General features: G+C 40.9%; 1 protein-coding gene across 1 annotated transcript in view; it reads left to right on the top strand.

The window, feature by feature from the left end:
- Window positions 1–14,402, top strand: part of ARHGEF26 (Rho guanine nucleotide exchange factor 26) — a 229,365-nt gene that overhangs the window by 109,697 nt on the left and 105,266 nt on the right.

Genomic DNA, 14,402 nt, shown 5'->3' with positions numbered 1-14,402 from the left:
TCAGTGCCCACCAGTGACACCTTTCAATGCACACCAGTACCACCTATCAATGCCCACCAGTGCCACCTATCCGTACCCATCAGTGCCTCATTATTGCTACATATCGGTGCCCTTTAGTGCGATTAAATAAAACCTGAGCCTACTCACTTTAAACATGGCACACGTATGCCACAGGCCTTGTAAGTACATAATATGTGCAACAGACATGTGGAAACATATATATTTACCCTTTAGTACATATCCCCTGCCCCCTTCCAGTATAAATTGAATGCCCTGCAGAGAGTCAACAGGCAATACTAGTGACTAGTCCTCTGCCCACTGCCTACCTTTTTTGCCTAACCTGTAGAATTCAGTTTATTGTTAAGCACTGGCAAGCTCACCCCCCTGAGCTATTACGTGTGTGTGTGTATACAAGATTTCATGTGTATTTACTACACTGATGGTACATAACATGTCTCTTATCTATTAGGAAAACTGTTATGGATGAATCCATTCCTGTTTTTAATTATGTTTGCTTGAGCCAGAATGGTTTGCATATTCTTTCTACAAGCAGGGGCAAAGCTTAAGTACCTAGTGTCTGTTGTCCTGGAATGGTGTGATCTGCCTGCAGCATTGTAGCCCGTTCTAACTTATACATATTTTCAAAACAGATTGTTGTAGAACTCTGACCTCTATAGAAAGAGAATTCTTTGTCAAGTTCAGGGCTGTACTCTGACTCACACAATATGAGAGACTTTTTTATGAAAGGTGACTTGTTCCTGGTGATTGATATATTGAAAGATGATACATGGTATACTCTGTAGTACAAAAAAAATAATAGAAAGTGGTTTTGATTTCGGTTCAGTTACCTTTGAAATGTAGGATTTCCCTTCTGGTAAAAGGATTTTTACAAGTTTTGTCATATTTTGTGATGAATGGTGGAGAAGCTAAGGTGTTGGCAGAAAATTGGAAATTGTTCCAGAATGATGCTATTGCTACTACTCATAGTTATGTGTCTTCTTTATCTGATAGTAATAACTAATTATATATTACTGGAAGTCTTCCAGCATTTTTTTATTTAGCATTTGATTTGATGGCCTTGAATTAAAGGATCCAAGCATGCAGAAAGTGGATAAATAACAAATGTCTCTTTCTAGTTAATAAATCTGGCCTCTACAAAATATTCTTCCTTTATTAAAATAGCCACCAGAAACATCTTGGCCCCAAGCTACATCTCTAACCTTGTCTCAAAATACCAGCCAAATTGTGATTTTGTTTCTCCCAAGACCTCCTGCTCTCTAGCTCCCTTCTTACCTCTTCCCTTGCTCACCTCCAGGACTTCTTCAGAGCCTCTCCCATGCTCTGGAACTTCCTACCCCAATCTGCCGAACTATCTTCTACCCTGTCCACTTTTAGACAGTCCCTGAAAACCCTTCGCTTTAGAGAGGCCTACCCTGCCCAAACCTAAACACCGTTCTTGTATTCTCTCAATCAGCTCATCCCCCACAGTTTCTACAGTTTGAATCTCTTGACCCCCACTCGAAGATTATAAACTATAATGATCAGGGCCCTCTGATTCCTATTGTATTGTAATTGTACTGTCTGTCCTTATGTTGTAAAGTGATGTGTAAACTGTTGGCACTATATAAATCCTGTATAATAATAATTCTATTCTGACATCTTCTTTAACAGAGAAATCTGTGTCACCCGAATGACTCCTCCCCTTCCTCCTCTTGTCTTATACAGGATCTGGTTTCTTACGTTGTATTAGGGCCCCTTCCATCCTCCATCCTCACTGCTCATAGAAGATTCTGTCTTGTGCTGTTGGTGAAAGTGGGAAGGGTAGAATATGGTGGTGGGCTTTATGATGATCTGCGTCATAAAAGTCCCTTTACCTCCATATGTCCTGATGTCTTCCTCTACTGGATATTTCTAACCAGCTCTCCAAAACCATCCTGCTGTTCACCTCCGATCTTTAGATTCCATCTCTACATAATTTCCACATCCTCCCTCTCCAAACTTCTACCAAAATTCCTTCTCTGTTTTCTTTACACATATGGTTGCTGTACTTCTTCAAGATGAGACCCTGATGCATTCTTTGTATTCTGTCACCACGATCAGTTTCATGCCTTCCCCCTACCACCAACTTCTTTCCAACACGGACTACCACTATAATCCCCTCCTTTCCCCTCCACAGTCTCCCTCCCACATAAGCTCCCTTTTTCCACTATCGGCTCTCTATGTATAGTTTGTGAGATTTTTTTTGTATACATTACAGCATTTAGGCCCTGTTCACACTATGTATATCGGGAACTTGCATCCCCGCTTTTCGATTTTGAAACCTATCACACATAGGGTCATTCACTTGAGTAAGCTGCCCTATGCACGATTGTCACGCCAGAGAAGCTCAGGGACCAAACGTTGGCCCTCAAGATGAATGGCACCCAAATGTGTGTGTGTGTTTTCCCACAATTTGGAACCAATATCACCCATATGTGAACGGGGCCTTATACTTGTTTGTTATGTCTTCTGCTTTTGTGCCTTGCTTGAACCTTTTTTTTTTACAGGATGTTTACTAGGTCTATCCAACTTTCAGTTTGATGTGAAATGACCACAGTTCTCTTGTAGCCAGACCATGTGATTTTTGCCTAGGCTTTAGGTCTTGAATGCAGTCTTTTTTTGTATTATTCACACACAGAAAGTGATGTTTTTAGCACAAATTAATATTGCAATTTGATAAATTTAATGTGTGCCTTATTGATTCATGTGAAATGTGAAGTTTAGTAACAGGGCAACTAGAGCTGCACGATTAATCCCTAATGCCGCGTACACACGATTGTTTTTCGGCATGAAAAAAACGACGTTTTTAAAAACGTAATTTAAAATGATCGTGTGTGGGCTTCACATCGTTTTTCGGCTTCTGAAAAACGTAAAAGAAAAATTTGAACTTGCTGCATTTTTTCACGTCGTTTTTTTAAAATGTAGTTTTTCGTGTTGTTAAAAATGATCGTGTGTAGGCAAAATTTACGTTTTAAACCCGCGAATGCCCAGAAGCAAGTTATGAGACGGGAGCGCTCGTTCTGGTAAAACTACCATTCATAACATTCATCACGCTATAACAGACAAAAAAGCGCGAATCGTCTTTTACTAACAAGGAATCAGCTAAAAGCAGCCCAAAGGCAAATAGAACTTCCCCTTTAGAGTGCCGTTGTACGTGTTGTACGTCACCGCGCTTTGTTCATCATTTTTCAAAAATGATGGTGTGTGGGGCAACATCGTTTTTAATGATGAAGTTGGAAAAACGTTTTGGACATGCTGAAAAACGTTTTTTTTAATGCCGAAAAACGATCGTGTGTACGCGGCATAAGAATCGAAATTGTGATTTTTGGTTTTGTTTTTTCCCTTCCCGATCTTCAAAACGGCATGTCACAATCTTTCTAAGAAGTGCAGAGAGTTCTCGCAGCTAGGGAGAAAAACTCCAGGCAGTCTGCCAAGTTTTATTACAACACGCAAATAAGTTGAAACAAAGTATCTCTTCGTTCTTTTATCAAAGGAAAGAACTCCGGCATGTAGATGAAAGACGTTAAACCATTTAAAGAGACTAAAATGGTGGTTGTTTCAATATTTTATGTCACACCGTATTTGCGCAGCGTTTTTTTAAATGCAATCTTTTTGAAAAAATACACTTTAAAAAAAAAAAAAATATACAGTAAAGTTAGACATTTTTTTTTTTTTTTGCGTAATGTGAAAGAAGATGTTACACCGTGAGAATCGTGATCTTTATTCTAAGCAAAAAAAATTGTGATTCTCATTTTAGCCATAATCGTGCAGCTCTAAAGTCGACCTTCAAGCTGGCCATACATTTTTATTAATATTGTTTTTTTTCTTTGATCAGTCAACATTCGAGGTGTATGGGGAAATACTCCCCGTTGTACTATTGTATTCTGATCAGAATACATTGATCATTGCTGCAGCTAATTGGCTGCATAACTGATCAAACACCAATTTTCCAGCAGTCCAGTTCAAGATGAGTCGATTACTAGATTGATTCTCCTTGAACAGGAAACTGCAATAGATAAATCGAAATTCAGATGGTCCCTGCTGTACTTGCCAAATTTTGATCGATCTACGACCAGCTTAAGAGCCATTATGGATTTAGCACTTTGCATGGCCATTGCACTGCTTTATTGAATAAGCCCTTTGAATTAATAATAGCCCGCTGTTTGTGGCGACACTTAAATTTAGGAAAGATTTTGGAGCCTCTTCATTAAAAATAAACATATTATATTTACAAATCATGCCAAATTAGATTGGGCAACATTTAACCTTTGACAAAAAAATAAATCTTAAAATTGTCTGTCTGGAGAAAAAAAATGCTGTCTACCAGAGGAATCCAAGGAAACGAGAAAGGCAGCTCTGAAGGACCTTTACTGTGAAAGAGGGTTTGGTATAAATAGCCCCTCTTGCATATGTCGGGGAGTCCTGAATGGAATGGTCATCAATATGTGCTGGGACAAAGAGACTTTTGTAGGCTAGTGAATGCTGTCAGAATGTTTCATCTCTTCCAGTCTGCTCCCGGGAATCTGTTTCCCTTTTAAAATGCTTAAAACATTTGGCGATTCCCAGCCATGTGTTTTTGTAGTGACCTTCTTGTACAATATGTGACTGTTGGTGTACATTCCTTAGTGTACATGGAATTCTATTGGGGGCATTGCTGTTTGGGACATTGAGGTCTAGTTGTCCACAGAATTAAACAGTAGTGCAAAATAGTCTCTGCATGAGTTCTAAAAATCTCTGTTTAATTCATTTTTTGGAACATTTTCAACTAATACATGTTACGAAATTTCTTATTTTTTTATTGTTCATAGAATCAAGACAATTAATAATAAAATGTCTCAAGTGACTTAAGCTGTTCTTGGCAGTCAACCGACATTCATTCAGAAATATGCAATGAGGTAGAAGCAATTGTAAGACTGCAAAAACAAATAATGTGAATTCCTGTATAGTGATCAATGACTTTAATATAACTTTTTATTTAAGCTTTATGCTGCTTCTACATGCACTAGTATCTCATATGAAGAAAGTATTATTTGGAAAGAAAATAAACAGTGAACCTCCTGCTTTTTGGAACCCTCCCCTCCTCTGGTGTCACATTTGGTACATTTCAGGGGGGAGGGGGGTACAGATACCTGTATAATACAGGTATTTGCACCCACTTCCAGGCATAGACTCACGTGGGAGTTTTCATCTTGGAGCGCAAAATGGGCTTGTCGATGTGTATGTGATCTATCAGTAAAGATTACCTGTTTTGAAATCCAATGTCTTTCTGCTGTGAAGGAAGGGACTGTGGATGCATGCCCACATGCAAGTTCTTCCCGTGTGTGTAAACCCTAATTTGAAAGGAATGAGCTTCTGTAAGTGTGACAATACAGTCCCTTGAAAAAGTATTCATAACCCTTGAAATATTCCACATTTTGTCATGTTACAACCAAAAACTTACATGCTTTTATATTGGGATTTTATGTGATAGACCAACACAAAGTGGCACATAATTGTGAAGTGGAAAGAAAATGATCAATGGTTTTCAAAATTGTTCACAAATAAATGTGAAAAGTGTGGCGTGCATTTATACTCCCCCCCCCCCCCCCCCCCCCGTCAATACTTTGTAGAACAACCTTTCGCTGAAATTAGAGCTGCAAGTCTTTTTGGGTATGTATCTACCAGCTTTGCACATCTAGAGAGTAACATTTTGTGCCCATTATTTTTTGCATAATAGTTCAATCTCTGTCAGATTGGATGGAGAGTGTCTGTGAACAGCAATTTTCAAGTCTTGCCACAGATTCTTAATTGGATTTAGGTCTGGACTTTGACTGGGCCATTCTAACACCTGAATATGCTTTGATCTAAACCATTCCATTTAGCTCTGGCTATATGTTTAGGGTCGTTGTCCTGCTGGTGGATGATCCTCCACCTCAGTCTCAAGTCTTTTGCAGGTCAGATCATATTGGTCCCATAAAGAATGATGAAGAGAATCTTGCTACTAAAGTTGGAGAGTTGACAAAGGTATTGAATGTATTCTTCCCCTCAGTCTTCACAAGGGAAGCAGGGAGTGCTTCAGTAACCAAAACTGCAATGTTTATCCTCATGACATGTCGTAAGATACACCATCATGGCTAACAGAGGAGAGATTTAGAAATAGACGTGAAAAACTTAACATTAAAAAGTCACCGGGACCAGATGGCTTTCACCCCGAGGGTCCTTAAAGAGGGGGTTCACCCAAAAATAAATTTTTAACATTACATTCAGCCGAGTTGTCCTAATGACAATCGGCTGTTTTTTTTTTCGTACATACCGTATTTCACCGCCACTTCCAGGTATGTCTTCTGCGGTACTGGGCGTTCCTATCTGATTGACAGGCTTCCGACCGTCGCATACAGCGCATCACGAGTTGACAAAAGAAGCCGAACGTCGGTGCGGCTCTATACGGCGCCTGCGCACCGACGTTCGGCTTCTTTCGGCAACTCGTGACGCGTAGTATGTGACGGTCGGAAGCCTGTCAATCAGATAGGAACGCCCAGTCCCGCAGAAGACATACCCAGAAGCGGCGGTGAAAATACGATATGTACGAAAAAAAAAACAAAAAAAAAACAGCCGATTGTCATTAGGACAACTCGGCTGAATGTAATGTTAAAAAATTATTTTTTGGGTGAACCTCCACTTTAAGGAACTTGGTCAAGAAATTGCCAGACCATTTTTGCTAATTTTTTCGAACAGTCTACTAAATGGAATGGTACCAGCTGATTGAAGAAAAGCCAATGTAGCACCAATATTTTAAAAGATACTTTCCTGGAAGTTACAGACCAGTTAGCCTAACATCAATGGTATGCAAGCTCTTGGAGGGGATGATAAGGGACTATATACAAGATTTTAGCAATGACAACTGTAACATTGGCAGTAATCCGCATGGATTCATGAAGAATCGTTCTTGTCAAACCAATCAATTAACCTTTTAGGCAAAAAAAATCTTTACAGGATGTGGAAACCTTTCAATAAGATCTGAACAAATTAATGGGGTGGGCAACTACATGGCAAATAAGGTTTAATGTGAAAAAATGTAAAATAATGCATTTGGCTGGCAAAAATATGAATGCAATCTACTCCCTGGGGGGGGGGGGAAACCTCTGGTGGAATCTAGGATGGAGAAGGACCTGAAAGTCCTAGTAGTTGACAAACTCAGCAAAGGCATGCAATGCAAACATAATATTGGCATGCATTAAAGTATAACTCCAGAAATAAAAGATAATTTTCCCACTCTACAAGACTGTGGTCCGGCCGCACCTGGAGTATGCAGTTCTGGGCACCAGTCCTCAGGAAGGATGTGCTAGAACTAGAGAGAGTCTAGAGAAGGGCAACAAAACTAATAAAGGGTCTGGAGGACCTTAGTTATGAGGAAAGGTTACGAGCACTGAACTTGTTCTCTCTGGAGAAGATATTCTTGAGCAGGGATATGATTTTAATGTACAAATACTGTACTGGTGACCCTCACGATAGGGATAGAACTTTTCAGCGTAAGTGAATTTAATAAGACATGTGGCCATTTACTAAAATGTAACCTTAAACTGTGTAGAGGGTTCTTTACTGTAAGAGCGGTTAGGATGTGGAATTCCCTTCCACAGGCAGTGGTTTCAGCAGGGAGCATCAATAATTAAAAAACTATTAGATAAGCACCTGAACAAACAAAACATACAGGGATATACAATGTAATACTGACATAAAATCGCACACATTGGTTGGACTTGATGGACTTCTGTCTTTTTTAAACCTCACCTACTATGTAACTAATCCTTCTTTAAACTTCTTCACAACTTTATTCCTGACCTGTCTGGTGTGTTCCTTGGCCTTCATGAGTCTGTTTGTTCACTAACGTTATCTAATAAACCTCTGAGGGCTTACAGAACAGCTGTATTTATACTGAGATTAAATTACACACAGGTGGACTCTATTTACTAATTGGGTGACTTCTGAAGGCAATTGGTTCCACTAGATTTTAGTTGGGGGTATCGGAGTAAAGGGGGCTGAGTACAAATGCACACCACACTTTTTTCACCTAATTTTTTGTAAACTATTGGAAACCAATTATCATTTTTCTTTCACTTCACAATTATGTGCCACTTTTGTGTTGGTCTATCGCAAAAAATCCCAAAAGAATACATTTACGTTTTTGGTTGTAACATGACAAAATGTGGAAACACAGCTGTGAACAAGGCTTATTGCCGAAACTAGTCTGCTGCTGACTGTACTCATTGTGAAGGCTTTACAATAAATACGCTTGATGTTATGGTGTTTTCGGCTGCTTCTTTTTCCTGATGACAACTTTTTCCTTTTTTTTTATATTGTGGGAATTCGAGCCCATGTCTGAGTCTGTTATAGATTCTCTTTTTTTTTTTTTTTCAGCCGACGAAGGTTTGACCAGATGTAAAGTGAGTGAAAATGTGCAGCAGTGGTGCAAACCTATTTAAAAATCTGAAAACTCTGAATTTTGATACATTAACATCTAACTAGGGATCTAGCCCTCCACTACTTATAGCTGATGTCCAGGTTTACTTTCACTTTAAATAGTTCATTTGGGCCAAGCTGGCCCAAACAAACTATGTATTTCCTTCACTAACATGTGCACCCACGGAATGCTCTATATAAACTATATGTAGCCTTAGCTACATGCAGTATACAGCACTGTGCTCTGGGTGTGAGAAAAGACCTTTGGGTCTCACACCCAGAACAAAATAGTTTTAGGCTGAGTGTCACTCAGCCATTCATAGGCAGCTTTGTATCTTATAAATTAAAACAAAGAGATTGTGCCGTCATCGCCTGCCTCTCCGACTTAGCCAATGAGAGGAAGCTTTGTATTCATTTATAGAATGCAAAGCTGCCTGTGAATGGCTGAATGACTCTCAGCCCAACATTATTTTAAGAGTTGAAACAGGAAGGTTTTGCCTCACACTCTGGACACAGTGCTTTATACTGTATGTAGCTGAGGCTGCATACAGTTAGTACAGTGCGCCCAGCGGGTGCACATGTTGGTGAAGGAAATGGATTGTTAGGGCCAGCTTGCCTCAACTGAACTATGGAAATGGAAGTAATCCTGGACATCGGCTTTAAAAATGTTTTTAAAGCGGAGTTCCACCCAAAAATGGAACTTCCGCTTTTCCGAACCCTCCTCACATTTGGCCCACTTCCGGGCATAGACTCTCATGGGATTCACACCACTCCCATAGCTGTCTTCTGGGAAACGCACTGTTCTCAAGAGAGTTACGATGCGCCGTGCATGCACAGTAGGCAACCGGGCAGTGAAGCCTCATTCCCTCAGAGGATGGCGGTGGAAGCATCCGAGGGACGAGCGATTGCTCGGCCTTGGCTGCCGACATCGCGGGCGTGGTGGACAGGTAAGTGTCCATTTTTTAAAAGTCAGCAACTGCACTATTAGTAGCTGCTGGCTTTAAAAAAAAAAAAAAATTGGATCCACCTCTGCTTTAAATATTTCTCTCTCTGTTGCTGTTGGAGAGTTACCTCGCTTCTTACATATATGATAAAATGTTGTCCGCTGGATAAAAGTTTGGCCCCTTTCACACAAGCTCCTCCGTTAAGCGAAATCTGCGTGCTCAGCAGGGAATTGCCCTGCTGATCCCCGCTGAGCAGGCAAGTGAGAGGTCTGTGTCCGCATGCATAGCAGACACGGACACAGTCCCGCACTCCTCTATGGGGCAATTAGATAAAAAGGGGACTAAAGGTAAATACCTGAGATGGATTTTTGCTTAACCTACTTTTTACACCTAACTTGAGACAGTATTGTCCATTTGATTTGTTGTTTAGGCATGTCGGCTAGATGTTCGAAGCTAATCTTACTGAATTCATGAATGCTATTTTATTTTGGTATTGGGGTCGCTTTTGTGAAATGAGGACTATAATGTTTTTGTGTTTTTCAGGGCTGGTGCTGAGTTCTTGATGGCTAAGTAGGGTTATTGCAATGAAACGGAACGCATGTTTCTCAAGTTATAGACAATGATGCCAAATTGAAAGCTAATGGTCCGTATTCCCACCAGTCTTTCTAACGCTGACCTTATCCCACAGTTCACTTGTGCTATTAAGTTAGACATTTTGGCTTATGGCCTGACTGAAGGATAAGGTTACAGTTTGTGAACATTAGAATGATAAAAGCTGGAACTGGAATTCACTGAAGAATGACACACAGTCTAATGATTATGGAGAGTTTAATGTCTGTGAATTCTCACAAGCTTAGAGATTGAAATCTGAAGATTTGCACTTGCTGTGTTTTCATTCCATGTTTTTTAAAATACTCTTTGCTTGATGTGAGAGGCTGCGTGTGTGTCTATAACATTGCTGTAATCACTGGCTAGACAGTCGCAGTGCAACACAAATCTATTCATATTTGGTAAAAGTGAGCCAGTGTAATAGTTTTGCACAGGAAAAAAATGTGATGCTTTTATTCATATGGTGGGAAAAAGAGTTGTATTCCATCATGAAGATAATCGGGTAGTGTTTGGACCAGAAGACTGAAGCGCATTCTATATTAATAATAGGGCATATAGGAAGGGAATTTAAAACCCATGTCTATAGTGTATAAACAACAAAAAATGAAGGCGTATTCTATGTAATGGATATGGCACATAGGAAAGGAGGTTGTAATAATTTCAGTCATATAGCTAATTTACTACTTTGCCATAATGGTATCCATAGGGATTTTCCACTTCGTCTGCTTTTCATGGTTTTGACATGATTGCTTGGAAACTTGACAATATATGCAGTATGTGCAATCATAACTGAAAGCAGGTTAAAAGGTTCATCCCAAAGTGATATTTTAGTTCCGGGCAGAGTCGCTGAGCATCTTGTATCTCTTGGAGCTTTAGCAGTGAGATCTCTTCCCTTCGTTCTGCCTGCCTTGAGGAGCTTTGGATGGTCTCGCTTTTCCTATAAAGGAAAAGTTCAATCGGAAATGGGGAATTTGCTATTCGTAGTTGTGGCATGAGTACAGATGCTAAACTCCTTAAAGCGGAGTCTCGCCCCCCCCCCAAAAAAAAAAAGTCAGCAGCTACAAATACTGCAGCTGCTGACTTTTAAAAATGAGGACACTTACCTGTCCAGGACGCCCGCGATGTCCTCACCCGAAGCCAACCTGTCCCTCGGCTCACAGGTGGAGGCGCTGGCATCTTCATTAAGAGATTTAGAAAGTGAAGCCTTGCGTTCTGACTGGTCCCTGCTGTCTTCTGTGACCTGTGTGTCTCCCAGAAGACAGAGTGGGGACGGGGTTGGAGGAGGGGCCGGACAAATTGCGTAGATTGCCGTGGATACTGCAGCAATCTTTCACCGAAAGTGGGAGAAAATACCTGTATTAGACAGGTATCTGCTCCGCCCCTCTCCCCTGAAAGGTGCCAAATGGAGGGGGGAAGGAATCCAGACAGCGGAAGTTACATTTTTGGGTGGAACTCCACTTTAAAGTGATACTAAATGCATATTGTTCAATTTACATTATCCCTTCTCTTTATGTATGTGGATGATGGCACTGTAAATATTTGAATGGAAAAAAAAAATCGAAGCACCTTTTTTCCTAATCAATCTACAGCTGTCAAATGGCCCAGATGTTCCCCTGCAGACAGGCTGGGAAAGATCAGCAGGAGGAGTTTCTAGTTCTCTGCTGCTGGTCACATTATCAAAATAAAAGAAACAGCCTTTGGAATACAGAGTGAAAATAAATGAATATCCATAAACAAATGTGCGTACAGAATATATTTTTTAAATCAAATTGTTACAGGTGGTCCCCAGGTTACGAACACATTGGGGACTGTAGGTTTGGTCTTAAGTGCAATTTCACACGGGCTCTTTCAGACGGGAAGACCGTTCAGTTTTTTCGTTGGACCTGAACGGGCGATTGGTGCGCCTCTATGGAGCCACGGATGTCAGCGGTGACATGCCCGCTGACATCCGACGCGCTCATCCATCTGGCGGATCGGATCGGGTGAACACGGACAGACAGTCCCCCTCCCATAGTGTAGAGCTTTTTAATGGGCATGGAGAAGGAAGGAGGGAGTGGGCTACACAGATAAGAAAACCTGAGAAAATTAACAGCTCAGAGGGGAACTGAAACTAGAGCATGCTCAATGGATGTGGCAACGGCTGGTCTACACAATCTCAGGCTGAAGTGGGGACACAGACCAGGAAGGAGAGACAGTAAACAGCAGGATCAACCAGGTTTTTGCAGAATACAGAAAAGTAATCCCATAGTGACTGAACGAGTATGAACAGCATGTAATATAGCATGTATTGAACGTTTTTGCTGGTGTGGGATTAATGACACTATTAGAGATGTAAGATAACATTAGATGGTTCAGCTGTTTGGCTTCTTTAAAACATCATAATAATAACCGTTGAGCGCCTGAGCCAGGTGTTCCTGCCCCCTGAACAGCCAGACACTCCAGTAAATGCTGGAAGGGAAGAGCAGAGAGCCAGTGACTAACAGTCACTGGCTCTCTGCTCACTGAAGACCGAGATCTGAACGATTAGCAGTTGTGATAGGGCGTCACGTTTTTTTGCACTGCGCATGCGCGAAAACGGCAACCCGTGTACTGACACGAACTGAGCTTCTTTTTTATACATCCTTGCAAGAAAATTGTCTGCAACTCTTTATAGAGAGTTGTTTAGCTGCTATTGTGCATTTTAAAATACATTTTTATAACGTCTGCACTATTGGAAGCCATTACTGTCTAAACTGCTGGCAACAAAAGTGAGTACACCCCTATGTGAAAATGTCCAAATTGGGTCCAATTAGCCATTTTCCCTCCCCTGTGTCATGTGACTCGCTAGTGTTACAAGGTCTCAGGTGTGAATTGGGAGCAGGGGTGTTAAATTTGGTGTTATCGCTCTCACTCTCTCATACTGATCATTGGAAGTTCAACATGACATCTCATGGCAAAGAACTCTCTAAATGATCTGAAAAAAAGAATTGTTGCTCTACATAAAGATGGTCTAGGCCAGTGATGGCGAACCTTTGTACACTAGATGTTTTGGAACTACATTTCCCATGGTGCTCATGCACTCTGCAGTGTAGTTGAGCATCATGGGAAATGTAGTTTCAAAACATCTGGGGTGCCAAGGTTTGCCATCACTGGCCTAGGCTATAAGAAGATTGCCAAGACCCTGAAACTGAGCTGCAGCACAGTGACCAAGACCATACAGCGGTTTAACAGAACAGGTTCCACTAAGAATAGGCCTTGCCATGGTCGACCAAAGAAGTTGAGTGCAAGTGCTCAGCGTCCTATCCAGAGGTTGTCTTTGGGAAATAGAGGTATGAGTGCTGCCAACATTGCTGCAGAGGTTGGTGGCCGGGGTGGGTGGGGGGGTGTACTGGCCAAGCATGTCTCCAGACCTAAACCTTAGTGAGCATCTGTGAGGCATCCTCAAACGGCAGGTGGAGGAGCACAAGTTCTCTAACATACAACTCTGTGATGTTGTCATGGGGTAGTGGAAGAGGACTCCAGTGGCAACCTGTGACACTCTGGTGCAAGAGGGTTAAGGCAGTGATGGAAAATAATGGTAGCCACACAAAATATTGACACTTTGGGCCCAATTTGGACATTTACACTCTTACACTTACACACTTAGTGGTGCACTCACTTTTGTTGCCAGCGGTTTAGACATTAATGGCTGTGTGTTGAGTTATTTTGGCAGGAAATTTACACTGTTGTACAAGCTGTACACTCACTACTTTACATTGTAGCAAAGTGTAATTTCTTCAGTGTTGTCACGTGAAAAGATAGAATAAAATATTTACAAAAATGTGAGGGGTGTACTCACTTTTGTGAGATACTGTAAGTGAGAGCTATAGGAAAAAACAATTGATATATAAACTGTCCTGATCTTATACCATGGTTTGCAGCAGTGAGAAATCTTGGACAGCTTTATGGTAAATCAAATATATTTACAGAATACATTTCACAGCAAGAAGTAATAATTCCATTAATAGTTATAGTAATAGTTTTGAGAAAAAAGTATTGAAGACTAGTTGATATGCCAGAAATCCAGTGCACTCGCATCTTCCTGTTTGAGGTGAGAATACAGATGGGCTGATTTACTAAAGAAGTGATATTGTCACACAATTGTGTAAATATTTACTTCAATTTATCCAGTCATTTGAAATGTAAATTTCTCTTTCGTTTATGGATGGACATAGCCTTAATCTTGACATAGTGGGAATAGCCTATCTATCTTTAGGAGTGACTAGGCAGAAGTGTTAACTTCAAAGCAGAACCGCCCCGCCCAGGGTGTGGTCCCACTGACTATATCCCCTCTGCCTGCACCAAGCAATTCAGTTTTTTCTGCCTAGTCTAAGGAGAAGACATGGCTCTCTTCAG

This window comes from Rana temporaria, chromosome 4 (genome assembly GCF_905171775.1).
Source record: "Rana temporaria chromosome 4, aRanTem1.1, whole genome shotgun sequence".
Classification (NCBI taxonomy): Eukaryota; Metazoa; Chordata; class Amphibia; order Anura; family Ranidae; genus Rana; species Rana temporaria.
Note: the sequence above shows the minus strand (reverse complement) of the source record. Positions and strands in the feature narration are given on the sequence as shown.